Source organism: Corvus kubaryi, unplaced genomic scaffold, assembly GCF_017639235.1.
Source record: "Corvus kubaryi isolate FWS band 111438036 unplaced genomic scaffold, C.kubaryi_AGA036_p1.0 133, whole genome shotgun sequence".
In the NCBI taxonomy this organism is placed as follows: domain Eukaryota; kingdom Metazoa; phylum Chordata; class Aves; order Passeriformes; family Corvidae; genus Corvus; species Corvus kubaryi.
In genome coordinates, this window is record NW_024580667.1 from 30,562,040 (window position 1) to 30,577,842 (window position 15,803).

Sequence of the window (15,803 nt, forward strand, 5' to 3'; positions counted from 1 at the left end):
GGAAAGGAAAGGAAAGGAAAGGAAAGGAAAGGAAAGGAAAGGAAAGGGAAAGGGAAAGGGAAAGGGAAAGGGAAAGGGAAAGGGAAAGAAAAAAGGGAAAAGACAAAAGGAAAAAAGGATAAAAGGGAAAAGGAAAAAAAGGAAAAGGATAGAGGAAGTCTAAGGTTTGCTTACAGGGAAAATACCTCAAAAGGGGATGAAATGGAATGATAGTTCCTGGGTCTACCTCCTACAGTCTGAAGTAGTGAGGCTGGAAAGAATCGAGTGCCAGCTGGGAACACAAGTGACTGTTGCATGGAGGGGGATAATTGAGAAGGAAAAATGTTACATAGAGGGAAATAGAAGTAGAAAAAGAGAGGAGATAACAGGAAGGAGCTGCAATGAGAATATGGGGAAGAAAGGGAAACAAAGGACAAGAAGAGAAGTGCCTGAAGAGAGACTGCAGTTCTGAAAACCTTATAATTAAGAAATTTGCCGATGAGTTCAGGCACCAAATGAAAGACTGATCTTCACCTTCACCTTAAAATCACTGTGTCACATCTCTAGGATGTCCCACAATACATCCAGAGGAGTGCTTAAGTTCTTCAGTTATATTCAGCCCAATCTGATCATAACCATGGTGGAATTTAACATTCCCCACAATAATGTGCCTGACAGTTCAACTTGATATATATGAATGAAGCAAGATCACTGTCTCCACTACTAACAAATGTTCAAAGTGTAGGATTTTTGGTGGAGAGTAAGGAGAAATATACACTGTATAGCATTAATTGCATATCTCTCAAGCATGAAATTGTGATATATTATGACTTTTAAAAAATATATGACAATAATATATTGCATACATTTCAGAAGAAAATTATGTCTTTACCTTGAAAATCTACTTTCTCTGACAAGCTGATGTAATCATTTTAGTGAAGGACGAGCGCTGCAGAGAGGAAACCTGCAAATATTCGAAGGTTAGAAACGATGAACAAAAGGCTGAGGGTTTACTTTGCATGCAAATAACTAATTCATCACAAATCCATAAACCAATTAGTAATGAACTAATGATATTGCTTAACAACTGTAGTTTTGATTAACATATAAATAATTTAGGTGAGCATTTCTTTGGTCATGCCAGTTTCTGCTATTATTTACTAGCCTTGTCATGACTGCTCTTAGATCACATGCCCCTTATAAAACATTTCCCAATCTATTGCAAGGACCAGTTTGTTTTAATGCGCTCAGTTAACACTGCTGGAGCTATTAACAAGCTTATTAGCATAATCCATTGTGATATATCATTGTATAAAAGTTCAGCTCTGCAACTGAATGGGACTGGAAAATGGCTTTGAAGATTTTATGATACAATAACTATCCATTTGATAAGCAATTAAAAAGATATTCTGAGACACTAAGAGTGAAGACAATGACAACATGAGGAAAAGAGGAGGGGTTTGAGAGCAGAAGCTGCTGCCTGGTATGGGAACCATATGAGATGTGTTACTCCTGCTCCTTAGCCACAAATTGCACACTGCTGCTGGGCTCAAAAGCTCCAGTAACAAGTTGGGCCTGACTCTGTCTTATTCAGTAAGGGAAAAAAAGAACAAAGCAGTTTAAGGTTCAATATCGTCTGCCATCTCACCCATGATCAATTTCTTGACCTCTCAAAAGAATGTTTTAATACACAGCTGAACATCTGATTTTATGTTGTCTTTTTGCTTCTCTTAAATTTCAAATTCCTTTTCTTAGCTGTTTGCATTATCCTTCGTGAACTTCTGCAGAAAGAAACAGAATAAAGGTTACTGAACACATTACCACACATTATTGTTCAAAACTTGCTCTGTATAATATGGCTGTATTGAGCTTTTAAAAATGAACATTCAATGAAAATAGCAGCATCTCTATTGTGAAAAAAGTAGCTCTTCAAGTAAGTGTTGCTTTCTGTGATATGCAATGGCTCTGATATGCTAGTACTTTGTTCAGTTCAGTTCTGACTCTCCAGGGATTATTTGACCAAAACGTCCATTGTCCTTATAATAAGAAATATTCATGATATCGTTCACCTCACATAGAATTTTTTTACTAGGTTATTTCAATATCTTACATACATTAATTTTTTCTTCCTCCTGATATGCAGTGGAAGGGAAAGCTGGTTTCTGAAGGCACCAAGATGGAGAAAATGGAGATTTAGTTTCCAATCTTACCATCGTTGCCAGTTTCTTACACCAATTTCCTAAGACTGCTTTTGGCTTTTTTAAAACTGGTATCAAAATAGAAAGCTTTTCAGAGTCTTCTGGTATTTTTGCATGACAATCATTTACATCTTAAATGAAAGGTGTTACATGGAATGTGACATCTAAGGCAATAAGTTTTAAATAATTTTTCTTTAATCCCAAATCAAGTTGCTTTAAGAGGGGGGACATTATATTTTTAACTGTTTCAAATTTGATATATTTTTAAACAGTCTAAAGAGTTGTAAGACAAAAAAAAGCATACCCAGACTGAACCACTTCCTGTTTAATAATTCTCCCCACAAACAGATTCCAGTATCCTTGGGAAAGCAGGTCAGCCATGCTCCTGCCTGCTGCAGTCTTGTGACCAACCATGTTTACAAGCTACCTCAGAACAGGAAGGACTAGAGTTTATTTTGACATTTGCTTTGAAGTCATCTTCCTAGGACACATTTTTAAAGCTATTTTTGTGGTTGAAAATCTAAATTTTGGGGAATGAAAATTTGGACCAGAAATTGTCAGGTTTTTAGAAAAATGTGGCTATAGTTCTGTTGTCTAAAGAACAAACACTATAAGAAAATGTTCTTGCTGTTCAGCTGTGATAATCAGGCACATTTCCTCGGAGGAAGGCAAGATTAATTGTGGTAGATGGAATATTGTTTTGCATTTACTGAATACAGAGAACACTCAAGGAAAAAAGTCCAACAGGTAATGCGACTCTTCTTCTTCTGATGAGGGTGACCAAAGCTGCTGAAGTAAAGGCGAATTAGCTGGATCTTTTACAGGTTCTGGTTATTGATAGGTCCTGGGAGAGCTTCTTAGAGTTGTTCAGAGGTTGTTGAGGAAGAGCTGGCCTGAGACTGCCCTTATTGCATTGTGTCCTGCACCGCTTTTGCACCATCTGAGAATTAGGAATGCACAACAGTGAACTAAAGCCACCTTTGTCTGCTAGTTTGAAGTCTGGCATCCTCTGAGCCTCCCTGAAACCTGAGGACTCAGGCCTTATATATCTATTTGTTTGCCAAGAGATTGGATGATATATAGGGCGTCATCATTTTAAAGCGGGTTCAGACTCAAAACTGTGGGTTTCATTTGAGTGCGATGTGAAGTATCGTATACCTCTGGCCAAGGAACTGCAGCTCATTTAATAGATAAATTGAGATGAGAAAAATGGCACAATTTAAATATCAGCTATCAACAGGAACAGGGGAGGGGGAGAGGATAGAGAGTGAGAGAAGGAGCCCAGCTTCTTTTATTACAGCCATCTTAGTGCTTCGACAACAGGTAGCAGTATTACATATTCCCTTTCCACTTTAAAAGCTCTGGTAATTTCCTTCCTCATGTCGGGGCAATTTTATTCATTGTTTCCTTGCAGCAGTGATTGATGTTCTGAGCTGCTAATCTCTCTGAGTGATAACTATTTTCATGTAAGTCCATGAGTCTATGACACAGGCTGCTCGGCCAGGGCTACTGCTGACTACTCATTTTGTGCCTCATTTACATTTCAATCTTGGCCTCATGAATGTAAAACCTAGGCTGCAAATTAATAACAGGAAGAATATTAGACCGCTCCAGAGTGGGGGAACAATGCAAATCCACCAGAGCGCAAGGCTTTACCATTGTGTTCCGGGAGGGACTCATTTATTGGCCGGCAGTGAATGACATTACAGAGAATGGCATATCCAGAGTGACACAAATTTATTTCTGTCCCCAGCGCTCCAGTATATTTTCATAGAATCAGGGGGCTATTTGTCTAGGGACAATTTAGTTTCCATGAAAAATTTAAATGGTTTCTGTGGAGATAGTGGAGTGAAATTTAATTTGTTTCTCATTTACTACAGCAGGTATGAAAAGGAGAAAAATTGGATGTCTGATGGGCTGAAATTGGTGCTGTCCCTCCCCACTATCCCCAAAAGGCCTGTGGGCCTATATCATAGAGATTGAGCAAGACTACCTCATCCCTCCCCTTAGAGAATGGTAACCTTAAACCAACTTACAGAAAACCTTTGGGGAGGCTGCCAATCACCCTGAAAACAACATTTCCATCGATCCCCTGTCTGTGTGATTTATGGCTTCATTTTACGGTAATTGAGAATTAGTGAGAAGATTAGCAAGGCTCAACACTTCACCTTGATATGCACACTAAGCACCGTAATTTGTCACTAAGGGATGTCGGACACTTTTTTAGTTACACGGGGTTCCCATCTAATTGAATTTGGAGATAACATGGAAATTAATTTGACACAGGAAAATTTTGAATACAGCCATTTCCTCTATTGTAATGCACAATACTGGGCCACATTCAGGGGCAGCTATATTGATCCTGATCACTTTCAATTGTGGCCAGCTGAAGGATGGAATACACTAAATCTTATTTAAGCTCATATGAAAGCAGTTCATCTGCAGCAATCTGTGGCAGATAAAGAATATTACCTTTCATTTTGTCTGACTGCATCAAGATGAAGTTTTGAAAATTTACTTCTTGCAGCAAATATACCAAATGTCTAAAGTCAACAGTTACAATTCAATTACAGACCAGCTCTTGTGGGCTGTTTACAGGGTAATTTGCTACTTAGGCAGCAAATGAAAATACTAACTATACTCTCTGTGCATAGAGAAGTTACAGCACACGGAGAAGCCCCAAGGAAAGACAAAGAAAAAAGATTCCAAACTTCTCAGCAATTTAAAGCACTGCACATTGGATTAGTCTTGTTATAGCTTGAGTGGTTTCATACACAATCATTTTTTGTTTGTTACTGAGCCATTTTGTGGGAAGTTTATTTTATCTTGGAGGCTTAGCATCAGAGTCACAACGAGGGGAAACAGTACAGACTCTTCATATCTGAGAGATGCTCTAACACATGACTTACCTACATTTACATTTTTATATTATTCCAACTTTATTTCCTACAACCCCCTTTTATGCTGTACTTTATCCTTCAAATAAGGACTTTGGTTTCAACAAACTGCTTAGAGAGATTATTTTTGGAGAAAGGTGGCCCCTGCTGAGAATAGTGGAAGCAGATCTTGGCACTTTATGCCAGAGGGTGCGTGGCAGGGATATTTATGGGCATTCTTTACCAGACCATCTGGCTTGCTTTGTTCATATCTATTTTGCTGATAATTGGCCTGAGATGATCTGTAATCAAGATATATTATCCACTACCTATTATTATGACATGACAGATTTTAATCTGATCATCATTACATTGCTGTTTGGAAAGACTTTTGAAAGGTTTAATCACAATAGTTTAAAGATGTTATTTATGCAACCCTGTTCTGTAGTCGTGGGTACGTACTTGATTCTCTGAACATTGAGGACATTCCTCAGTGCACAGGCATCAAGAGATGGTACTTAATGGTCAGAGATACGTAGATGTGGTCAATAGCTCTAACCTGGACCTCTGGAGATGTGGCCATACAACTTGGAAAAATGCTATGCTGAAAGCCTAGCAATGACAGATGACAAATGCCCTGAAATTAGTGATGGCACATGATGATTGTTGTCAGCACTTTACATCTCTTCAGTATTCAGTCTCCTGTAGCTGTGTTATTTGGTCTCAGGAGTTCATCCGCAGGTAGTCTTTTGCAGGAGATGATGAATACCACTACTGCAAGAAGTCAAACTGTCAGAAGCTACCTTGTGAATTTTACTCATTTTATAGCTGGAAAAATTGCTTCTGAAAATAGCAATTTGACAAATCTTATGAACAATGTGCACACTGCATATGTAATTTTGTTATCACATTTTCATGGGTTTTCACTAATGTAATATTAAAGGGTGTTAACATGACAGAAATATCACTATTATAATAAGCTTAAAGGAATTTGGATCATTTTAGCCAGGATTTTCTTTCATATTTGGATGCCTTCTGGACTATATTAGAGACACAGATTTGTCCAATACAATGAAAAACATATTAACATAATCAAAAACTTAGTAATACAATAAAATATCCATACATGATTTATAAGTCAAGTTATAGTATCTAGAAAAAAAATAGCCTTGTCTTCCTCTCTGAATAACAAGCAGTAAGGTATGATGTCATAGTTGTCTGTGTTTTTATATCTTCATGAAATTAATTTTTTTTTACTCCAGAATTTTTTTTTTCACTGCCTGTAAAAGTACTCACTTAAAGGTCTGTCCATTCCAAAACAAATTAGAGAATTTTTATTATTAGGTCATAGTTCTGCAGATGTTTGTATCTTTCTGGTTCAGGGCTGAAAAGCTGTAGTCACTTTTCTTTCTTTCTTTCTTTCTTCCTTTCTTTCTTTCTTTCTGAAGAGAAGAGAAAAGAAAAGGAAAGGCAAAAAGAGGAAGAAAGAAAAAAAATAAGGAAGAGAAAGAGCTAAAGTATGGAAGATTGAAAGAGTGAATGACTGGAAGAAAACAAGTATGAAAAAAGAAAGAAAAGACAGAAGATGCCAAACCTATGGGGATGACTGTGGTTTTACCTGGAGTTAAAAATGTACTCAGTGTCTGAAGTCATATCACCTTAGGCTTTCATATTACTAGTTTTCAGAAAATGATGGTTACATACAGAGGGATTCAAACTAATTGAGTGTGTTTACTTTCAAAATGGCTATCCTCAACACCTTCACTCTGTTTTTGCTCTAAGACTGCAAGTGCTTCTGCATCAGACACACTGTGGTCTTCAGTCATGGACTTCCCTGTGCCTTGACAGTTATAAATCTGTGTGTGGATGCCAGAGAGCATTTTGGTTCGAAGCATCACCAACGCAAAGCAAAGGAAAGGAACATTTAAGTCCCTTGAGAAATTGGACACAAGATTTACTCTTAAAACGTGATGATAGTTCATAATTTTGAAATACAGCTTTTCAAAGCAATTGCTTAGTGGCCAGAACCTTCCCAGAAAGTAGGATTTCGTCCAATTTTTGCCTTTGACTGAAGAAATTAAATTCCAAATCACTCACCTTATCACAAGAATGCATACTGGATGTTCTGTGCATGTGTACTTAAGCATATTGAATGCATTTTCTAGCCAAGAGAGAGCAAACCCGAGCGTTTCTATCACCTAGACTGAAAATGGATCCATGGGTAAGGAGGAAAGGGTTCACTTTGTGAAGTATTTTTGCTTTCTATACCAAATTCATTAGTTCTCCAAATAAGGTTTCCAATTTTTACAGCAATTAAGTAGTTTACATGTATTTATCCAGCTTCACTATAGAATTTTAATATTTGAAATGTAGCATGAGTCAACGTGGCAATCATCTATTCTGTGTCGAAATCTTCTTCCCTAAAGAAGACTTGCCTTTGGGAGGTATGTTCAAAGACTTTAAAAAGTGTATGCATAAAAGTGTTCTGCTTATGTTACTAAAGATGATGCCATAAAAATTTGCCCTTGGAGTAGAAGGTGATGATCTTTGCTATGGTGATTAGATCTCCTATTATTCCTCCGAGTTGGGAAGGCTGCTAAGAATGTGCTAAAACGTGGTAGTGAGTGGTGCAGATAGCCCCCTTATCTGACAACTTAAAGCTATATTTTAATCTTGGCCAGTGCCACCAAGAGACTTAGAAATAAGGAGAAAATCTTTAATATAAGAGATAATTTAATTAAGCCTCTTGGAAGAAGCAGAGCACAGGGACATAATAGCTAATGCTGACAGTCTTGCTGATAAGATGTGGACAAGGGGGGAAGGTTTTAAGATAAAGGTGGAGGGATTTAGATTAGATACAAGAAAAAAATTCTTTACTTAGAGGTAAGTGAGGCACAGGAACAGGTTGCCCAGAGAAGCTGAGGATGCCACATGCCTGGAAGTTTTTAAGGCCAGGCTGGATGGGATCCAGAGCAACCTGATCTAGTGAATGGCTTCCCTGCTCATGGCAGGGGTGTTTGACTTAGATCATCTTTAAGGTCTCTTATAATCCAAGCCTTTCTATGATTCTATGATTCTTTCTCAGCCAGTGTTTCTTAAATAGTGTGCTGTTACAGCATTTTGCTGTGGTCTAGTTGAGAAGTGCCATGGCCCTCATGTTGTCCGTTTTCCACACGAGGTGCAGTTCAGATAAATTAATATGAGTACTCTGATTTGAAAGCCTGATTCTTAACTGTGTTTGCAGCTTTCTTGTCTCTATTTTCTCAGCATCACCCAATGGCTTCTAAAGTATGAGATAGGATGAGCTCTCTTGTTCAGGCTCTGGACTATCCAGTTGACCGTTTTGTGACTATTTGTGATGAAGGAAAGGTAGATCTAGATACCATACCTCATGATTTATAATCCTGTAGGATGTTTTAAAGCTCACCCCAAGCTTCTAACGTAACATTTAAGTACAGATTCTGTACTATTTTGGGGTTGAATTCAATCCACATGTAGATAGGCAAAATTCTTTTTACTTCTATCAACATAGTTGAATTGCTGAAGGGCCCACAATTTTTTCAAGAGTCTTTCCTAATTGTCAGTGTTTGACCTCTGCTATGAATGAACAGCTACAAGGGATTAAAATGAACTAAGGAACCACAACCTTGGCTGACATTATCCCAATTCTAGAATAAAGTGGCTCATGTGTCTTTGCTATTCCTCCTTTCTTTAGGGTTTTGGCTACTGAAATTAAAATGAAAGCGATCAGATATGTGTCATACTGAAAGATGTGGAAGATGCTGGTGGAACTGGAAATCTAATAGCCATATTGTTCTTCCAAGGACAAGTTCAACTGAAAGCGATAAGGCAGTTGTCTCCACTCCCCCTGTTCAATAATGGTCCTTCATAAGTTGTGTGTTCTAAAAACATCTTCAGGTTTGCAAATGCTCTCTTATGCACTAACTATCCTGATTTTCTCCAGTCTGGGCACTGCATTTCAACATCCCTGAATGTCCCTGTTGTTGGGTGACTTTTAATGTTATCCAAGAGAAAATAGGAGAGCAGAACCACCCGGGCCATCCCTTGCCAATGCAAATTGTTCAGAATTCAGGGACTGCAACTGAGTTGTGCTCTTCCTTAAAATGTGAAGAAATTACCTGTTATTAAAAATTACCCTGCAACAGTAAACTAAAGAATGACAATCTGTGGGTCAGAATGAAAGAACAAAAGTTGCAGAAGCACTAGGAAGCAATGTTAATTAGAAAAAAGAACAAAACTAACTTAACATGCCTCAGAGTTACAGTGGAGCCAACGCAAAGAAAAAATCAAATACTTTTAACCGAAGAAATTTGCCTAAGATACTCTTTAAATGTAATTACGAAATGGGACATTGTTTATCATCATGACTAGGGACTTTACCTATCTGTGCTAAAACGTATGGAAGGGCTGTACTTCTGTAATTACTGCACCTGCCCAGGAGCAAGCACTTCTAGGGTGGACATTGGTTTTGAAGTAGAAACGATCCATTATACTTGAGATGATATGGTTTCCATCAGTTTTACTCCATTTCACTAGATCAGACTTCCATGCCTGTGTCAGGCTCCAGCATTGCAAAGACAAAAGTCAGACCTGGCTTCTCACATACATCTTGTTTCCCACAAGGCATGAACTGGAGAGTTTCAGCTACCATGGGCAGCAGGAAAGCTGTGATTCTTCAAGGAACCTGCTCTAAAGTGGCTCCTGTCCTTCCCTCCTCTAGCTGTAGTGACTTTTGCCAGAGAAGCTGGATATTGCTCCTCCGTGAAGGGAAGGGAGCATTAGGAAGGGAAGATTCTGAGTAGTCTCTCTCTGCCTTTCCCTGCTCTTCCACTTTCTGCTGTAGAGAATATGGGTCAGTTATCTCTCTGCTCTACTTGAGAGCAAAAGCTAAAAAGAGGACTTGTTCCCCTTCAGAGAATTTCTCAGATGAATGAGAAACTTCCAGAAAGAGCTCAAATAATTGTGTTTTCAACATTTTGGATGAAAAGAGGAATTAACTTGAAAACCTACTAGTAACAAATATTTTTCTATAGGTGTTAAGATAATGCAGACTTGCACAATGACCCAAGTCTATAAACCACCAAACTTTCATCCCTCATGAGATGACTTTCAATGCTCCTCAGGTTCACAGCAGATGCTGATGCTTTGTTTCACTGTGCTTTGCACCCTGAATTTCTCAGGGACTATGAAACAACCCTTTGCTTGATGGGAGCAGTCAGAGGGGGATGGGGCTGAGCAGCAGGAGAAAGCGTAACTGAGAGACTGATAGAGACATCCTGACAGCTGGAATGGGTCATCAATAGATCCATCATGCCAGTAATTTGCAACAAATTTAACATACATCACTTTAGTCAGGCCACGCTGTATCTGTCTTGTCACAGCATCAGAGTGAATAACACTTAAATCGGGTGTCACCGTTGACCTCTCTGACCCTGGAATTGACACTGCTGTTTGAGCTTGGCCTAGCTGGCAGCAGATGTAGGGAAGATTAGTACAAAAGGTGGGGGTGTACTAAAGGAGGACAGAGCATAACAGTACAGCTTAACCAGGCAAACAAATGGTGTCCCTGGATTTTCTCCCAGTCCTGCTTTGCTTGAGGAAGTGTTGGCACTTGTTTAGACCTTCTTGCAGCATTCTTTAGTACATTAACTGTGTATATGTTTTTCATTTTGACTGATTTTATATGTATGCATGAAATATACATATGCAATAAAATTTGTAGACTACGAGGTGACCAGCATGGAGACTGAAGTCTGTCATGGAGACTAGTGAAGTAAAACACAAACAACAGTAAAACTAAATTGTCATCTTCCATGTTTGAAACATGAGATCCAGCCTGAGACATGAATGGATGCTTTGATTCTGTTGCCACTTTCAGCATCTCAGTGCAGACCTAGCCCTTTAGGAAATGATCAAGCTTCACAAAAAAGTGTCTCAGTTAAAGAGCAGGAGAGACCAAGACCCTCATCAAATCCCAGCATCCTGTGATGGCTTGGGACATGTTAAAAAACCTCCTAGATTATGCCATGGAGAATGAAGAGCCTCCCAGCAAGCACAGTCAGTCCTGGAACTTGGGGGGGATATTCTCCTGATGTCAAATCTGAAGACTGATTTAACTCAGAACTTATGAGCAAGGCTCACCAACCAGCTAAACGACACATTTTCATCCGTCCAAGAGAAACTGTTTCCCCCATTTTCAATCTTAATGAATACCTTCCATAGACTTCTATGGTTGTTTCTACAGACTAGCATGGAAGTGACTACAAACCTGTTAATTCTCCCTGGTGCTAGAAACGAGACACCCTCCACAGCCAGACGGAGTCCACTGAGTCTGCTCAGCATTTACTTTTGAATCAGCACACGATAGAATTACACGATTTGTTTGCTCACCCGAAAGGCGCTTTAGAGCCATTCATGGTATGTGTGTGACTGGATGCTGGGTGGGCTTTTCCCCTGCAGGCATTCAGCCTTCTAAACAAATACGTGGCTGTGGGATAAATTCGGATTTCTTTTCTTGAGGCATTGTTCTTAAGTGGGTGACTTTTAATTAATGGATTTTGAATGGTAATAAAAGAAGAAGCTGTCTTTGAGCAGGTAATTGGAAGTCACAAAATTAATATGTATATGACTTGTATAATAGTCTGTCTTTTTTTCTGACAGTCTGCATGATGTTTGATATCTTGGTTAAACTGATTTATCACATCACTAAATATCCCTCAACTGGAAGAACAAGAAGCTCTTTGGTTATTCTGTATGTCCTATAATATTCATATATAATGACGGTTTGAAGGTGGAAACATATCAAAAGTGACAGAAATAATAAGAAAATTATAAAAGTTTAGAGAAATTAATGCTGTATGCAAGGAAAACAATTTTTTGTTTGTTTATGCATTATTTTTTGGAAAAGACTGGTAGGAAAGCAGAAGGTATTTTTCAGTTAGTCATCCAGAATGTTAATCAGATTCTACTTGTCCTTATTGCCTTCTGTGTGTGAAGCTGACATCCCAGACACCCACTGATACCACCCTGAGCTTCCCTCTGTCCTTTTCAGGATGGGGCTTCAAAGGATCTGAACTAGTCTGTCTGGATTACACCAAGGGCTACTGAGGGCAGACTATAACATTATATCTTTAGAAGGAATCATGTGTCAAAATTACTTGTGTTTGTAGTCTTTTTATAGTCAACAACTGAATTGGTGTACACTGTGTTTGATTTTCTGTGTTGCTTGGACAGAGAAAGGCAAAACAAAAGGAAAAGTCAGCATCTGGCAAACCACATTTTGCTCGGTGTTTCCAGGATTCAAGAGCTGAAGGAAAGTGAATTTACTCCAGGAAGGTGATGACCTCAGCCCCATTACCCAGTTGTCCTATGGTGCACTGTGAAGTTGTATTTCAGAGAAGCTGGGGTCATACAAATGCAGGCATGAGGCACAAGTGAGTCCACATACAGTTCATAAACATATATGAACTGGGCTTAGCCATGATGGACAGTCAACTTAACCTTTAAAAGAAATTGTTTTATAGTGATCTGTTTGCACTGTACTTGAAACTGCTTCTTCCCTCATTATTTTTGATGTGAAAGGAGGAATGAAAAGAATGTGTTTGACAAAGGACCTTTGATGCGTATGTGTGGTGGTTTGGGGGTTTGCTGGTGGATCCATCAAGGAGTCATGATGGGGATCTGAAGGACAGTTTGAAACTTTCTCTGGACTCTAGGCAGCCCTTGGGAGTGTGTAACAGCTATTCAGGATAGGAGGTAAGAGGCAGACAGCACAGGTGCTAACTCTATGGTCCCCTTGGTGTCATCAGCTGCAGTAACTGGCCCAATTTACCTGTGTGAGCTCTGTGGCTCTTCAGTGATTTTTTTCTGACCATCACCATATTTCTATTACTGGGGAAAGATATTTATTAAATTAGCTGTGAATACTGTTAAGTTTGGAATATATGAGCACATAGATTTCTTTTTTCTCCAAGGGACACCAATCTTAGACCTAACATTTAAAATTCAAGTATAGGAATACAGCCAGAGTATCTCATGAAATCAGGATTTATTTACTTCATGGCACCATTTTGCCCTTTGGTCTAGTGTCCTTTACTGGATAAAATTTCATGTAACAGATTATGAGTTCTTCTCAAAAAGGAGGCAATCCACCACTAGGCTTTCTGGCTATTGTGCACAGGGGCAAGATGAAAGTGATAGTATGAAACATTTTCATTCTAATCCCCATAATGTACTCATATGACACTACCTCAAGGAAGGTATTCACTTTTGGGGGGAAGATATGTGTGGCTATGATTTTTTTCAAATATGTTATTAAATAGAAAGTTGTTAAAACAGATGATCCAATTCTTGTGGTAGCTCTACTCTTCTGGCCTAATGTGGGTAGGAGAGAGTGCTAAGGTATTAATAGCATCATAGAATCATGCCTTCCACTAGACCAGGTTGCTCAAAGCCCCATCCAATCTGGCCTTGAACACTTGCAGTTGTGTTTCATCTGCAGATACTGTGGGCAACCTTTTCCAATACCTCAACACCCTCACAGCAAAGAATTTTTCCCTTATATCTAATCTAAAGTTACTGTCTTTCAGTTCGAAGCCAGTTCCCTTGTATCGATACATGCTCTTGTAAAAAGTCCCTCTCCAGCTTTTATGTAAGCCCCCTTTGGGTACTAGAAAGCTGCTATAAGATCTCCCCAGAGCCTTCTCTTCTCCAGTCTGAAGAACTCCAACCCTCTCAGCCTGTCTTCACATCAGAGGTGTTCCAGCCATCTGATCATCTTTGAGACACTCCTGGACCCCCTCCAAGAGGTCTGCCACCTTGTTTGGTCTGGTAGGTGTTAATACCCACATTCTTTACTGTTTTCACAGGAAATTAAGCTGAAAAACTACAAAGGGGAATGATACTGAAACTTTGCTTGGAGGACCATGCAACTGTGGCTATACCTCTTTCCATTCTCAAAATAGTTTACAGATCATTTTTTTGGCTCTGAATTCACTCCCATGAGGTAATTGCACCCTTTAGTTTCACACTTTAAAAATAAGAGTCTGGGACTTTATCCCAGTCTCTTCCTCTCCCTTCTCCCGTACCAAAACAGAGCCACAGCCCTCTTCTGCTTAGAAACCTGAGATTTTTAGCAGCAGTAGTTGACAGAAAAGGAAGCCAGCTTCACTTTCTCAAATGCAGTTTGTGGTAATGTTCTTGGTAATGCCATGTGCATACCTGTAAGGGAGACACCTCATGTGGGGAAGCGCTTTTCCTCTGAAACCTGGCAGTCCAGCTCCTCTCCTCTCCTCTCCTCTCCTCTCCTCTCCTCTCCTCTCCTCTCAAAAGGAAGCCTGTGGGTTGATCCTGGTGATGGACCCCTTTGAACAGCCCTTCAGCCCCTGGTTGCTGCTGGCATGAGAGGAACTCAAGCCATCCCTGCGTGTCCCCACCAGCCTGAGTGGCTGTGTGGGATGTCTGGAGGGAACACAGCAGTGCCAGTCTCCTGTGGGGCTGAGCAACCATGCTATGGGGGAATGATGAGCCAGCCAAAGAAGCGGAGACAGTGTGCTCCTACTTTTCCCCCTGCTCCTGGGGGACTGTTAATGCTACTCTCTGCAAGGGCTGCCAGTGGGCATGGTGCCAGCACTGAGGTGCTGACACCAGTGATATTTCCACTCACAGCCACCAAAAGGGTTGGCACATCCTTCTCAACCCTTGGGAGGGAAAGATCACTGTGCAATCTCATGTGTTTCTTAAAGCCTCATGCTAAAGGCCTCAAGGTAGACTGTTCCCACTGGCTTGACCTTCTCAGATAGATCCTTCTCTTGTTTTCTTTTTAGTTTAATGATTCATCAGCTTCTTTTCAATTTTTTTCCAAAATTTTTGCTATGTATTTTTTAAAATCAGAAGCATGGAAAGAACTAAGTGTCTTGCAGTGGTTTGTTCTCTGCAGCCCTTCTTTGCTCTTTTCTGCCATGGGGACAAAAAAGATGACAGTAAAATAATCATTTGGTCCAGGTTAATATGTCTGTTTAAGCCTAAAATTAAAAAAAAAAATAAATAATTTTCTCTTGTCAGTCATAGACTTTATGCTTCAGTTTACAAGAGTTTTGTACTTGAAGTTAACCTTGCTGTTTAATCCCCGATTTATACTGACATGGTTAAATCCCTGACTTATACTGAATAATTCCATATTAAAAAATAATAAAGGTGTACAAAACCTCTTTCCCAATAACAAGTTTTATTAGGTACATCAGGTGTTACTGTAGCATAGATATACAGTAGTGTAGGTACATTGCAAACAGCATCTTATAGTATCAGACAAAGAGAACCTTTTACAAACCCCATGTCTCTAATTTCATTTTAGAAAATTAGATACTAAGAATTTTGCATAAGATAACTGTATTACTGGGATGCAATTTGGCCCAGGTTTCTAGCTTTAGTGCATGTGGCTCCTTAATAAAAAGTGTCAGTTAAAATGAAAATACAGCTTGGGTAATTAAATTTAATTGGATCTTGTCACTTTAAATCCTCTTCGTTTTTGAGTGTTTCTACAGAATTGCAGCTTCTGGTTTGCTAATTTCTTTATTGCAAGCTGTGCTCTGAACCTGACTGTCCTATAATAAAGTGGGACCTTGTTTTTGTAGAGCTCTTTGAACCATGACTGTAATAACAAACAAAAGGAGGGTGGGAGCTGATTTATTGCCAAAAGAAAATCTCTCCTTTATTTCTTACATGTTCAGCT

The 15,803-nt window shown here is 39.3% G+C and overlaps 1 long non-coding RNA gene across 1 annotated transcript; it reads left to right on the plus strand.

The window, feature by feature from the left end:
• Positions 1-118: 118 nt before the first annotated feature.
• On the plus strand, positions 119-15,587 carry LOC121670885. The gene is made up of 2 exons (XR_006018311.1): positions 119-7,274; positions 8,769-15,587. It is a non-coding gene; the product is annotated as an uncharacterized LOC121670885 (long non-coding RNA).
• Positions 15,588-15,803: the final 216 nt, after the last annotated feature.